The sequence below is a fragment of the Oncorhynchus masou genome, chromosome 33 (assembly GCF_036934945.1).
Source record: "Oncorhynchus masou masou isolate Uvic2021 chromosome 33, UVic_Omas_1.1, whole genome shotgun sequence".
Taxonomy (NCBI): Eukaryota; Metazoa; Chordata; class Actinopteri; order Salmoniformes; family Salmonidae; genus Oncorhynchus; species Oncorhynchus masou.
The window spans coordinates 46,024,667-46,040,550 of record NC_088244.1 but is presented as its reverse complement, the minus strand read 5'-3'; the positions used below and the strand labels follow the sequence as shown (position 1 = coordinate 46,040,550).

At 41.1% G+C, this 15,884-nt stretch overlaps 1 pseudogene; it reads right to left on the bottom strand.

The window, feature by feature from the left end:
• The window catches only part of LOC135527408 (histone-lysine N-methyltransferase PRDM16-like), a 472,536-nt pseudogene that overhangs the window by 228,309 nt on the left and 228,343 nt on the right, over nt 1–15,884 (bottom strand).

Genomic DNA, 15,884 nt, shown 5'->3' with positions numbered 1-15,884 from the left:
ATCAAAGTAAGAATTACAATAATTTATTGATAAAACAGGCCTAATTTTGTTGTCAATGTGTTGGTTACCATCTTCTGTGAAGGTTTGGGTTGTCATGTTTTGTGAAGATTTAGGTTCCCATGTTGTGGGAGGCAGTGACTCTTACTCTCTGGGGCTTTCTAATGCTTCTCCCTACCTCCCCCCTCTCTCTGGCTCTCTCTGCCTGACCTGATGTTGGACGTGGCTCGGAAACACAGCTCAATACTCAGGTCAGGCAGGATAACCCCATATCCTGATTGCAGGCATAAAGCAACCTCTGTAACACATGTCGGCAATAACAAAGGCAGTAAGAGGTAATGGTGGCCTGTTAGCATACTGTGGCTAAAGGGCAGAGCCTCTGCGCTGTTGGGGATTGGGGAAAAACTTGTTGCTAAGTCCTAGCAACATGCCAACGTGTGATAATGTCATTAGCTAACTGTATATGCAGGACTGATAAGGGTTAATTAGTTGGACTTGTGTTCAACATAATGTTATCATCCGATTGTACTTTTTGTCATTAGAAAAATCACAAACAAATCTACTGTATATTATTAAGAAAATGACATTTACAGTTGAAGTCGGAAGTTCACATACACCTTTAGCCACCTTAGCCAAATACATTTAAACTCAGTTTTTACAATTCCTGACATTTAATCATAGTAAAAATTTGCTGTCTTAGGTCAGTTCTGATCACCACTTTATTTTAAGAATATGAAATGTCAGAATAATAGAAGAGAGAATGAATGATTTATTTCAGCTTTTATTTCATCACATTCCCAGTGGGTCAGAATGTTACACACACTCAATTAGTGTATTTGGTAGTATTTGGTAGCATTGCCTTTAAATTGTTCAACTTGGGTCAAGAGCTTCGGGTAGCCTTCCACAAGCTTCCCACAATAAGTTGAGTGAATGTTGACCCAGTCCTCCTGACAGAGTTGGAGTAACTGAGTCAGGTCTGTAGGCCTCCTTGCTTGCACACACTTTTTCAGTTCTGCACACAAATGTTCTAAAGGGTTGAGGTCAGGGCTATGTGATGGCCACTCCAATACCTTGACTTTGTTGTCCTTAAGCCATTTTGCCACAACTTTGGAAATATGCTTGGGGTCATTGTCCATTTGGAAGACCCATTTGCGACCAAGCTTTAACTTCCTGACTGATGTCTGGAGATGTTGCTTCAATATATCCACATAATTTTCCTACCTCATGATGCCATCTATTTTGTGAAGTGCACCAGTCACTCCTGAAGCAAAGCACCCCCACAACATGATGCTGCCACCCCTGTGATTCACGGTTGGGATGGTGTTCTTCGGCTTGCAAGCCCCCCCCTTTTTCCTCCAAACATAACGATGGTCATTATAGCCAAACAGTTCTATTTTTGTTTCATCAGACCAGAGGACATTTGTCCAAAAAGTACAATCTTTGTCCCCATGTGCAGTTGCAAACCATAGTCTGGCTTTTTTATGGCAGTTTTGGAGCAGTGGCTTCTTCCTTGTTGAGCGGCCTTTCAGGTTTTTTATTTACCTTTATTTTACTAGGCAAGTCAGTTAAGAACAAATTCTTATTTTCAATGACGGCCTAGGAACAGTGGGTTAACTGCCTGGCAGAACGACAGATTTTGTACCTTGTCAGCTCGGGGATTTGAACTTGCAACCTTTCGGTTACCAGTCCAATGCTCTAACCACTAGGCTACACTGTCGATATAGGACTTGTTTTACTGTGGATATAGATACTTTTGTACCTGCTGTTGTCCTGGGATTGATTTGCACTTTTCGCACCAAAGTACGTTCATCTCTAGGAGACGGAAAGGGTCTCCTTCCTGAGTGGTATGACGGCTGTGTGGTCCCATGGTGTTTATACTTGCGTACTATTGTTTGTACAGATGAACGTGGTACCTTCAGGCATTTGGAAATTGCTGATTTCTTTTGATTTTCCCATGATGTCAAGGAAAGAGGCACTGAGTTTGAAGAGTTCTTGAAAGACATCCACAGGTACACATCCAATTGACTCAAATTATGTCAATTAGCCTATCAGAAGTTTCTAAAGCCATGACATAATTTTCTGGAAATTTCTGGAATTTTCCAAGCTGTTTAAAGGCACAGTCAACTTAGTGTATGTAAACTTCTGACCCACTGGAATTGTGATACAGTGAATTATAAGTGAAATAATCTGTCTGTAAACAATTGTTGGAAAAATGACTTGTGTCGTGCACAAAGTAGATGTCCTAACCGACTTGCCAAAACTATAGCTTAACAAAAAACAATTGGAGTGTTTGAAAAACAAGTTTTAATGACTCTATCCTAAGTCTATGTAAACTTCTGACTTCAACTGTATATATTTGGAACATCTTCCAGACATATATCTATGTTACAAGGCCTATATCATAGATCATAGATCATAGATATATAATTTATATTAAAAGAGACTGACTTATTAATCAATTCAACATGTGTATCTCAAACTACAATCTATCCGTCTCTATATGCGTGTGTCTGAATCTATCCACAGAAAAAAAGAGGGATAGCCACATTGGACTGGGTTTACAGCCTGGGTCATGGCAGGGGTCTTTGTCTGTCCAGCGGGGCCCTCCGTGTTGCCCACCTGGCAGATTGATGGCCCCTCAGTACAGTGTGGAGAGAAAGGATCTTTTAAATAAGCAGCTGATTCTGCTAGAGAGAGTCAGAGTGGCCCACTCTGTCTCTTCCCCCCTCGCTGACATGTCTAGGATCATCTATTTTATTTTTTTCTATTGACCCATACGCCATAAAGCAACCGGAGGGGGCCGTACTGATTTCTCAAACCTCAGAATGCGACCACTATGGGGCAAGGGAGTGTGTGGACTCATACATGGACGCACATACACAAACAGGCATGTGCACACAAACAGAAACACACACAGAAACACATACAAACACACATGTACCCGAGTGGCGGTTGTGAACATAGCCTTATTTCTATTACAGCATAGTGGATGACTGTCATTCATATTCCATTCACCCAGCTCAATGTAACATGGATAGGTTTAGGCTACTGCATGTACCCATCATAAGGTTGCTACAACCTATGAATGAAAGTTGACAACGTAGTTGCACAGGTCAAGATCGTTTGTTATAGTCAAGGTAACAGACAGTGACACATTCAAAACGGCCATGCACACTCTTTCCTACATCTAGCTGATCTAGGGTGTAATCACAGTTGCAAATGAAAGTTTCTATTGGACATACTCAGGTATGTTTGTCCCCGTTTTGTACCATTTGCTTCCATTTAAGAAACTGTTTTTCAACAGAATCTGTGGAATGAATACACCCCCACACACAAACACAGTTCACTTTCATAGCAGCCACATACATACAGCATGATCCCTTTGCTCATTGTATTCATTAGTCCTTCTCACAACTATCTACGTGCTTTCGTCCTCACACATCAGCTGTCTGTGACCAGGCGAAAAAACATTTCCAAGCCAAAGCATATCATGACTGCTAACCGCTACGCACAGCCTACATCATTATCACCTCATAGTTAACATAGCTACTGGAACTAAGGCGTTAGTAAATCCCCTACAGTCATGCAGTACAGTGTACAGTCAGAACACAGTTTAGAAGTTACACCTGCGTCCCCAGTGGTAACAAATGAATACAATCAAAAGCTTTACCATGACTTGGAAGAGTTCCAGTGTTGGATAGCCAGCTAGCTAGTTAACATGGCATCCCTCTCTGTTTCAGATGGGTGTTTGAGTAGGCTAAACTATCTAGCTGCATTCAGCTAGTTAACATAGCATTCCTCTCTGTTTGAGATGGGTGTTTGAGTAGGCTAAACTAGCTAGCTGCATTCAGCTAGTTAACATGGCATCCCTCTCTGTTTGAGCTGGGAGTTTGAGTAGGCTAAACTAGCTAGCTGCATTCAGCTAGTTAACATAGCATTCCTCTCTGCTTGAGCTGGGTGTTTGAGTAGGCTAAACTAGCTAGCTGCATTCAACTAGTTAACATAGCATTCCTCTCTGTTTGAGCTGGGTGTTTGAGTAGGCTAAACTAGCTAGCTGCATTCAACTAGTTAACATAGCATTCCTCTCTGTTTGAGCTGGGTGTTTGAGTAGGCTAAAGTAGCTAGCTGCATTCAGCAAGTTAACATAGCATTCCTCTCTGTTTGAGCTGGGTGTTTGAGTAGGCTAAACTATCTAGCTGCATTCAGCTAGTTAACATAGAATTCCTCTCTGCTTGAGCTGGGTGTTTGAGTAGGCTAAACTAGCTAGCTGCATACAACTAGTTAACATAGCATTCCTCTCTGTTTGAGCTGGGTGTTTGAGTAGGCTAAACTAGCTAGCTGCATTCAACTAGTTAACATAGCATTCCTCTCTGTTTGAGCTGGGTGTTTGAGTAGGATAAACTATCTAGCTGCATTCAGTTGGTTAACATAGCATTCCTCCTTGTTTGAGCTGGGTATTTGATTAGGATAAACTAGCTAGATGCAATCAGCTAGCTAACATAGCATTCCTCTCTGTTTGAGCTGGGTGTTTGAGTAGGCTAAACTAGCTAGCTGCATTCAGCTAGCTAAGTAAAAATTAATAAAATGAAACCAAATATAGCTAGCTCTCTCTTGCTTCTCCTTAATTTAGGAAGAAATGTATGTTAAAAACTGTTTAACTATTGTCTTTATCTCTTTGAGTCAACTACTCACCACATTTTATGCACTGCAGTGCTAGCTAGCTGTAGCTTATGCTTACTAGATTAATTAGTTCATGTCAGTTTATCAAATCAAATTGTATTTTGCGCCGAATACATGCGCCGAACAGGTGTACTGTGAAATTATTACTTACATGCTCTTAAATAACAATGCAGTTTAAGAAAAATGGTTAAGAAAATATTTACCTTTTAAAATAATGTAAAAAATAAAATAAAAAGTAGAATAAAAAATAACAATAATGAGGCTATATACAGGGGGTACCGGTTCCAAGTCAATGAGCAGGGATACAGGTTAGTCAAGGTAATTTGTACATGTAGGTAGCGTTAAAGTGACTATTCATAGATAATAAACAGCGAGTAGCAGCAGTGTAAAAAGGTGTCAATGTAAACAGTCCGGATGGCCATTTGATTAATTGTTTAGCCTTCTTATGGCTGTTAAGGAACCTTTTTGACCCAGACTTGGCGCCTCCTGGGTTTTGTATTTAACCTCTTGATACTACCCATCCCGGATCCGGGATCTTGAATACAGCCTCAGGCTCATTAGCATAATGCAACGTTAACGATTTCTGAAAATCGCAAATTAAATGAAAATAATATGCCTGCTCTCAAGCTTAGCCTTTTCTTAACAACACTGTCATCTCAGATTTTCAAAATATGCTTTTCAACCATAGCAAATCAAGCATTTTGTGTAAGAGTATTGCAAGCTAGCTTAGCATTTTGCGTAGCTTTTAGCACGCAACATTTTCACAAAAACCAGATAACCAAATAAATAAAATCATTTACCTTTGAAGAGCTTCGGATGTTTTCAATGAGGAGACTCTCAGTTACATAGCAAATGTTCAGTTTTTCCTGAAATAATCTTTGTGTAGGAGAAATCGCTCCGTTTTGTACATCACATTTGGCTACCGAAACGAACCGAAAATTCAGTCACCAAAACGTCAAACTTTTTCTAAATTAACTCCATAATATCGACCGAAACATGGCAAACGTTGTTTAGAATCAATCCTCAAGGTGTTTTTTCACATATCTCTTCATTGATATGCCGTTCGTTGGAAGCCTGCTTTCCCCTCAGAATCCCATGGAAAAATACCAGCAGCTGAAAATGACGCACCAATTTCGACGGAGGACACCGGGCGGACACCTGGAAAATGTAGTCTCTTATGGTCAATCTTCCAATGATATGCCTACAAATACGTCACAATGCTGCAGACACCTTGGGGAAACGATAGATAGGGCAGGCTCATTCCTCTCGCATTCACAGCCATATAAGGAGACAATGGAAAACAGAGCCTCAAAAATCCTGCTCATTTCCTGGTTGCCGTTTCATCTTGGTTTTGCCTGTAGCTCCTGTTCTAGGGCACCCACAGACAATATCTTTGCAGTTCTGGAAAATTCAGTGTTTTCTTTCCAAAGCTATCAATTATATGCATAGTCGAGCATCTTTTTGTGACAAAATATCTTGTTTAAAACGGGAACGTTTTTCATCCAAAAATGAAATTGCGCCCCCAGAGTTTCAAGAGGTTAAGTCAACGTACCCAGAGGAGGATGGAAGCTATCTGTCCTCCGGCGACACCATGGTGATACCCTACAGAGTGCCGTTGAGGCTACTGTAGACCTTCACTGCGAAACAGTGTGTTTTAATTAATTATTTGGTGAGATAATCTTTCTGGTATAGTTTTAAATGTTTCAATATTTGTATGAAATGTACTAAGGAGGATAGTCCTCCCCTTACTCCTCTAAGGAGCCTCTACTGAAGTAAGCAGAAAAACATGGACACATACAGACAGGCTGTTACGGATACCAGTATCTTGTGTGTGTGTATCCTGTGTGTGTATCCTGTGTTCTTTTCTCTCCTTCTCCCCTCACAGGTGAAAATAATCACTCCCCAATCAGTCACCAATCCAATCATCAATCAGAAGACACACCTCCTCCTGTTTCCTACCCTATCACAGTTCCTTCCCCTTGGTTTAAAAACCATGTCAGTTGTTTACTCTAGAGCTCAATCTCTCTGTAAATGCTATGTCTGTAGGTCTCTGTGTTTCACTCTCTCGTTGTGTATTAACCTCTCTTTTGTTTGAGCACCTCCATATCACTTTGTCCTCACCTGTGAGTATTGTTTTTGGTTATGGTGTTTGTTTGTTTGCTGGTGGGAAAAGGGGAAACCAAGACAAGTCGCCCATGGGCATACACAACCCGTAGGTAGACTTTGTTAAATACTCTAGTTAGAACTGGGCGGACCACCCACTGTATTTTTGGTTAGTTAGTTAGCTGTTGTTAAAGTAGGCTAGTCTAGCTTAGGAGTGTTTTTGAATACTTATTGTTTCTTTCCTTGGGTCCAGCTCAGCCCCTTTTCCTGCTCCCCCCCATTATTTCGTTCACACTTTTACTTTGTCACTATTATAATTTGCCTGAGTTATGTTACGGGTCTCATTACCATCCCCCCTAGACTGTCGGGCCAAAAGGGATTCGTAACACAGGCATATACACACAAACACACACACTACATCCAAATACATTTATGGAATGTCCATTCGCATTTATAGCTATACGCACTTGCATGCCAAAAGACTTCGCTGAATTCACAAGCACAGTGGTTGTATGTCCACACACACACACAAACACACACCATACCAACCACTCTAGTGGGGAGACATTTGTGTTGTTACAATGACCTTTGAGAAATGGAAACATCGATGGACTGAATTTGCATTTTCACTCCATTTTTCTAATCCTGCTCCCTCACACATAATACACACTCTAAAGACACAAACACATTACTGAAAGGTGAGGGCAGTTGCCCCATGAGGGCTGGGTATAACCGAAGATACCTCTTTTGGCATAGAATGCCTGTGATGTGTCAACACCATGCTAGGCTAAAGGAAGCCAGGCTAGGGGGCTCTGAAGCTCGTCCGCGTGTGTCAATGGTGCTCTGGGGGGACACTGATGAATGGCCAGTTGATGGTGATGTCAGGCCTTGGGTGTCTGTGGGGAAATAGCTGGGGTTGGTCCCCGGGCCAGCTGATTGCAAACCTGTGGCCTGGCCCATGATCAATCAAACTGAGAGAGGAGAGGGTAGGTTGATGGGGGTCAGTGTGTGTGAGGGTCCAGGGTCAAATATATGGAACATGAAAGAATGAAAATGGCGTTCATGCCACGGCCAGCCTGCTCATTAGGCAGGATTAGGCGGTCGTCTATGGCGGCATATTGACGAGGGCGGCATTTACAGTTAAACTGTTAAACTGACCAAGACGCTGCTCCAACAACAACACATAAAACCTCACAGAATTCTGCCTGAAAACAATGACAATTTCTCTCAACCAGTGGCATAAGGTGTGAGTTTAACTATACATTCATGTACATACTACCTCAATTGGCTCGACCAACCAGTGCTCCCGCACATTGGCTAGCCGGGCTATCTGCATTGTGTCCCACCACCCACCAACCCCTCTTTTACACTACTGCTACTCTCTGTTAATCCTATAGGCATAGTCACTTTAACCATATCTACATGTACATACTACCTCTTTTATGTAGCTTACAGACTGGAGACAAAACGGATGCCAGTGTAATGAGACGGATACATCTTACATCATCTCTGATCAAAGAGCCTAACCTAAGATGCTTGTTTACATCATGCAGGTTTCTCTGATCAAATAGCCTAAATGGCACCCAATCAAATAAGAAAATCATGTTAACAAACATCCTAAAAACAGGACAACATGACAATATGGAATGGACAACCACAGCTGTTTCCTGGGAGTTTTGTCCCATTGTCATGATCAGTGGTTTCAAGTATCTGTACGTTTTTTTACAAGCTGATCAAAGTGGGGGAAAATACTTCTGCAATTCCCGTCAACACATTGCAAATAGGCTCAGGATAAGTCCTGATGAAGTTGGGTAGCTGATATTCAGAGCTTAAACAGCCACATTGATTAGCCACAGGAATCAGAACTCATAAAGCCAATGCAAAGGCCTATTTTACACATGGCAATTCCAATGTGGGCAGACATGGTAGGCTACACGCCAGTAAACACAAGCCAACAGCTTTTGGACCTCCTTGTTTTGTAGTTTTACAAACAGTAGGCCTACCACATTGACTGACGTTCATGAAATGACATTTCAGACCGTAGGCTGCACCTCCATAAGCACGGACCGATGCCAGCGCCTTTTGGATGTCTTTTTTTGGTGTGGTCCGGACTGGCCTGTTAATATCTCACAGGGGGCCACAGAGTTCAGCAGTGGGCTTTCTCAGGGCCTAACACACACACACACACACACACACACAGCTTTATACACTTTCTGAGGGTGAGTTTGTTCCAATGAAAGTAGACACAAACTGATTTGAAAATGTTATGCTTTGAAAATGTTATGCAAAACACATAAAGAGGGATTTAAATCCATAAAGAGAGATTTAAAGACATGCTCCGTATGTACTTTGGCAACTAAATATTTTATAAACCTACCGCTTTGGGCTGGATGTATCAATATGTAGTTCATACATGTTTTCCCTCAGCCACATATGTGACGTAGTACACACTTCTCAGAGACCACATTGGGCACTTGAGTGCTACTTTCACAACTACTGGCTAAAAAGTATACACAAGTACAGGAGAATCTCTTTAAAAAGCGTGTTAGACACGTCTGTTGTGTCATACGTTCTGTTGCTACTGTTCCAATAATATATTTACATGGTTAGACACGTCTGTTGTATCGTACGTTCTGTTGCTACTGTTCCAATCATATATTTACATGGTTAGACACGTCTGTTGTGTCATACGTTCTGTTGCTACTGTTCCAATCATATATTTACATGGTTAGACACGTCTGTTGTGTCATACGTTCTGTTGCTACTGTTCCAATCATATATTTACATGGTTAGACACGTCTGTTGTGTCATACGTTCTGTTGCTACTGTTCCAATCATATATTTACATGGTTAGACACGTCTGTTGTGTCATACGTTCTGTTGCTACTGTTCCAATCATATATTTACATGGTTAGACACGTCTGTTGTGTCATACGTTCTGTTGCTACTGTTCCAATCATATATTTACATGGTTAGACACGTCTGTTGTGTCATACGTTCTGTTGCTACTGTTCCAATCATATATTTACATGGTTAGACACGTCTGTTGTATCATACGTTCTGTTGCTACTGTTCCAATCATATATCTACATGGTTACACACGTCTGTTGTGTCATACGTTCTGTTGCTACTGTTCCAATCATATATTTACATGGCTAGACACGTCTGTTGTATCATACGTTCTGTTGCTACTGTTCCAATCATATATTTACATGGTTAGACACGTCTGTTGTGTCATAATTTCTGTTGCTACTGTTCCAATCATATATTTACATGGTTAGACACGTCTGTTGTATCATACGTTCTGTTGCTACTGTTCCAATCATATATTTACATGGTTAGACACGTCTGCTGTGTCATACGTTCTGTTGCTACTGTTCCAATCATATATTTACGATGGTTAGACACGTCTGTTGTATCATACGTTCTGTTGCTACTGTTCCAATCATATATTTACATGGTTAGACACGTCTGTTGTGTCATACGTTATGTTGCTACTGTTCCAATCATATATTTACATGGTTAGACACGTCTGTTGTGTCATACGTTCTGTTGCTACTGTTCCAATCATATATTTACATGGTTAGACACGTCTGTTTTGTCATACGTTCTGTTGCTACTGTTCCAATCATATATTTACGATGGTTAGACACGTCTGTTGTATCATACGTTCTGTTGCAACTGTTCCAATCATATATTTACATGGTTAGACACGTCTTTTGTATCATACGTTCTGTTGCTACTGTTCCAATCATATATTTACATGGTTAGACACGTCTGTTGTGTCATACGTTCTGTTGCTACTGTTCCAATCATATATTTACATGGTTAGACACGTCTGTTGTGTCATACGTTCTGTTGCTACTGTTCCAATCATAAATTTACGATGGTTAGACACGTCTGTTGTATCATACGTTCTGTTGCTACTGTTCCAATCATAAATTTACGATGGTTAGACACGTCTGTTGTGTCATACGTTCTGTTGCTACTGTTCCAATCATATATTTACATGGTTAGACACGTCTGTTGTGTCATATGTTCTGTTGCTACTGTTCCAATCATATATTTACATGGTTAGACACGTCTGTTGTATCATACGTTCTGTTGCTACTGTTCCAATCATATATTTACATGGTTAGACACGTCTGTTGTGTCATACGTTCTGTTGCTACTGTTCCAATCTTATATTTACATGGCTAGACACGTCTGTTGTGTCATACGTTCTGTTGCTACTGTTCCAATCATATATTTACATGGTTAGACACGTCTGTTGTGTCATACGTTCTGTTGCTACTGTTCCAATCATATATTTACATGGTTAGACACGTCTGCTGTGTCATACGTTCTGTTGCTACTGTTCCAATCATAAATTTACGATGGTTAGACACGTCTGTTGTATCATACGTTCTGTTGCTACTGTTCCAATCATAAATTTACGATGGTTAGACACGTCTGTTGTGTCATACGTTCTGTTGCTACTGTTCCAATCATATATTTACATGGTTAGACACGTCTGTTGTGTCATACGTTCTGTTGCTACTGTTCCAATCATATATTTACATGGTTAGACACGTCTGTTTTGTCATACGTTCTGTTGCTACTGTTCCAATCATATATTTACATGGTTAGACACGTCTGCTGTGTCATACGTTCTGTTGCTACTGTTCCAATCATATATTTACGATGGTTAGACACGTCTGTTGTATCATACGTTCTGTTGCTACTGTTCCAATCATATATTTACATGGTTAGACACGTCTGTTGTATCATAAGTTCTGTTGCTACTGTTCCAATCATATATTTACGATGGTTAGACACGTCTGTTGTATCATACGTTCTGTTGCTACTGTTCCAATCATATATTTACGTGGTTAGACACGTCTGTTGTGTCATACGTTCTGTTGCTACTGTTCCAATCATAACTTTACGATGGTTAGACACGTCTGTTGTATCATACGTTCTGTTGCTACTGTTCCAATCATAAATTTACGATGGTATTCTGCAAGGACCACTCAACAATGATCACAAATATGTAATCGTACGGGTCAAAGGATTAAGTGCTGTTTGAATTGTCTGATAGTGCAATACCTGTGACTGTCGTCTACTTGTGACTTTCGTCATGGACTTTTTGTGTAATAGTCTTACTAATTTGTGGGTGTTGTATTGTAGCGGGTGTTTTCTTCACCTCTGCTAGGTAATTAGTGCTAGTACTTCAGTCTCCCCCTTTTCAGCGGTAGTTGCAAATGGCGGGATTATAAGGGGTTGCCGAAACTAAAACTGTCGCCGAAACAAAGTTGTTGTTCTGTGGAGTTGCTGTTCTGCAGAGTTGTTCTGTAGATTGTTTTGACAAGGTAAAGAGAGGAAGGCTCCACACCACTCTCTCACTTGAGTATCCTACCTAGTTATCCTCTGATGATATCATTTTGCTCTTTTGTAGCTTTGTCCCCGCTCCTCTGGTGCTCGAGGTCGCCAGGCTGCATATCATTACGGACACCTGTCACCATCTTTACATGCATCAGCGCTTCATCGGATTCCCCTGGCCTCCGTCACATTGTTAACCTGTTAAATCTATGGGGGCGCTATTTCATTTTTGGATAAGCGCACTATTTGTCACAAAACGATGCTCGACTATGCATATAATTGATAGCTTTGGAAAGAAAACACTCTGACCTTTCCAGAACTGCAAAGATATTGTCTGTGAGTGCCCCAGAACAGAAGCTACAGGCAAAACCAAGATGAAACTGCAACCAGGAAATGAGCAGGATTTTTGAGGCTCTGTTTTTCATTGTCTCCTTATATGGCTGTGAATGCGACAGGAATGAGCCTGCCCGATCTATCGTTTCCCCAAGGTGTCTGCAGCATTGTGACGTATTTGTAGGCATATCATTGGAAGATTGACCATAAGAGACTACATTTGTCAGGTGTCCGCCCGGTGTCCTCCGTCGAAATTGGTGCGTCATCTTCAACTGCACGTCTTTTTCCAAGCGATCCACCGGAGAAAGGAGACTACCACGAACATATATCAATGAAGAGATATGTGAAAAACACATTGAGGATTGATTCTAAACAGCGTTTGCCGTGTTTCAGTCGATATTATGGAGTTAATTTGGAAAACAGTTTGCCGTTTTGATGACTGAATTTTCTGGGTTTTTTGGTACCCAAACTTGATGTACAAAACGGAGTGATTTCTCCTACACAAAGAATCTTTCAGGAAAAACTAAACATTTGCTATGTAACTGAGAGTCTCCTCATTGAAAACATCCGAAGTTCTTCAAAGGTAAATGAATTTATTTGAATCCTTTTCTGGTTTTTGTGCAAATGTTGCCCGCTAAATGCTACGCTAAATGCTACGCTAGCTATCACAAATGCTTGTTTTGTTATGGTTCAAAAGCATATTTTGAAAATCTGAGATGACAGTGTTGTTAAGAAAAGGCTAAGCTTGAGAGCTAGCACATTCATTTCATTTGCGATTTTCATAAATAGTTAACGTTACGTTATGCTAATGAGTTTGAGGCTATAACTGGATCCAGGTTTTTTTCATAGCCAAACGTGAACAAAACGGAGCGATTTGTCCTACACAAATAATATTTTTTTGAAAAACTGAACATTTGCTGTCTAACTGAGAGTCTCCTCATTGAAAACATCTGAAGTTCTTCAAAGGTAAATGATTTTATTTGAATGATTTTCTTGTTTTTGTGAAAATGTTGCTGGCTGAATACTAAGCTAGCATAGCTATAAGCCATCAACACTCTTACACTAATGCTTGTTTAGCTATGGTTGAAAAGCATATTTTGAAAATCTGAGATGACAGTGTTGTTAACAAAAGTCTAAGCTTGAGAGCAAATATATTTATTTCATTTCATTTGCGATTTTCATGAATAGTTAACATTGCGTTATGCTAATGAGCTTGAGGCTATAAATAGAATCCCGGATCCGGGATTGCTCGACGCAAGAAGTTAATGACCTATATCTGTCACTTTCTCAGCTTCTTTCAGCATTAATGTTGTGTCCCTTGTCCAGACCCTGTTTCCTCTGTTTATTCATTAAATATACATACCCTGTACTTGCTTCTCTTCTCCCAGCAGTCAAGTATGCACGTGTTTTCTATCCCAGTTCGCTCCTCTCTGTGTAGGTTTTACAACGGCTTCCCACGCCTTAGCTGAAACCCTTCTAATTTAGTGTACCCTGCTCGCAACAACCATGTGAAATTGCTTGTCTCCATCAGTGTTTGGGACTGCCGATTTGCACTCAAAAAGGCGTGTGTGCTGCCGCAATATTCTCTTCATCTCTCCCACTACTCCTTACTCTTATATCCACTCTCCCTTCTGCAAAGCACTTCTCACTCCTGTCTCCTGAATCTACCTTTTCGACACTACTCTCCTCCTTTCCTGCATCCTTTGACTCTCATTGTCCCCTTTCTTCAAGGGGTGGCTCGACATTCCCCTCCCGCTCTGTGGCTGAGTGACCCACTGTGTACTCACAGAACAGGGCTGTGGGCAGCTGAGCTGAAATAGAGGAAAACTTAACTTCTGGAGGACATATCATCCATCCACTCCCTCCTCTCTTCCTTCTCTTCTTCTGTATCTGCTGTTACAGCTGCTTTCTATCACTAGATGTCAAGCTTCTGCCTCCACCTTGAGAAACTCCACTTTCTGCTCCTTACCTAATCCTCCACCTCCTCCCCCTCCCTTCCCCCTCTCTGCGGAGAACTTTGTCAACCACTTTGAAAAAAAGGTTGATATCCATTCCTTAATCACTCATCCCACTGATCCGACAGAACTACTCTTTGACCTCTTTCTCCCCAGATGAAATCCAACGACTAGTTATGTCCAGCTGACTGACAACCTGCCCACCTCCCCTCCTCCACTTTACCTTTATTTAACTCGGCAAGTCAGTTAAGAACAAATTCTTATTTTCAATGACAGCCTAGGAACAGTGGGTTAACTGCCTGTTCAGGGGCAGAACGACAGATGTGTACCTTGTCAGCTCGGGGGTTTAAACTTGCAACCTTCCGGTTACTAGTCCAAAGCTCTAACCACTAGGCTACCCTGTCGCCCCATCACTGGAGACCTTCTCCCATTCCTCACTTCCCTCATCAACTCATCCCTGGCCGCTGGCTGCATACCCTCTGCAGAGCTGGGTAGTAATTCGCTACAAGTTATGTGCTACATGTACTGGAACTAGTACTTTTCATTTTTTTTACCCTGTTACATTTTACAAAACCACTTTATTTACAGAGATTTATAAGATTATATATTATGTCGCAGGGCTCGTCATATAGACTGGAAACTTTCTGGACAAGTCAATCACAATCAATGACCAGCTTATTACACTTGTGCAGCACACAGCCTGAGTGGAATATGTAGGGTATCAGGAGCGCACAGCTCTCAAATGGTTGTCCTTGGAGCCGCTCACAAAAGAACAATAGCGGTCAGGTCGGTAGGACAGATGTTTGAACTTATATCTAACAGTAAATGGTAATGCAACAATGGGTATGTAAAATGCTAAGTGCTAAAACAACATTCCCAATGTAATGCTTAATGCAAAGTAGACCTAATTGGCAGAACGATATCATGATGATTTGTATCAGTCTGGCCAGCATTTGTTTTGCAAACTCTGCCATAGGCACATCGCTGTACATTGTAGCTTATACTAGGCTACAGAAGCCCCGCTAGCCAAACACAACGGTCTCTTGATAGGTACACGATAGAATTAAAGGGATACTTTGGGATAATGGCAATGAGCCTCTTTATATATTGAACACATGGATACCATTGTTATGTCTCTGTGTCCAGTATGAGGGAAGTTAGAGGTAGTTTCACGAGCCAATGCTAACTAGCATTAGCACAGTGACTGAAGGTCTATGGGGATTTAGCACTGTTATTATTGGCCGGAAGTATCCCTATAAAGCGCAAATACACACGAATGCCTAGTCATAAATAGCTTTTCAAGTTTTTCTGTCAAAATAGCTGTCAAAATAGCACGACAATCCATTGGTCATGTTATAGGAAGCTGGGCAGCCTGTATTCCCACTGAATGGGAATGGGAATACATCTGTACCTATAATATGTGGTTTGACACAGAGTTCACGTCTGAAACGATGG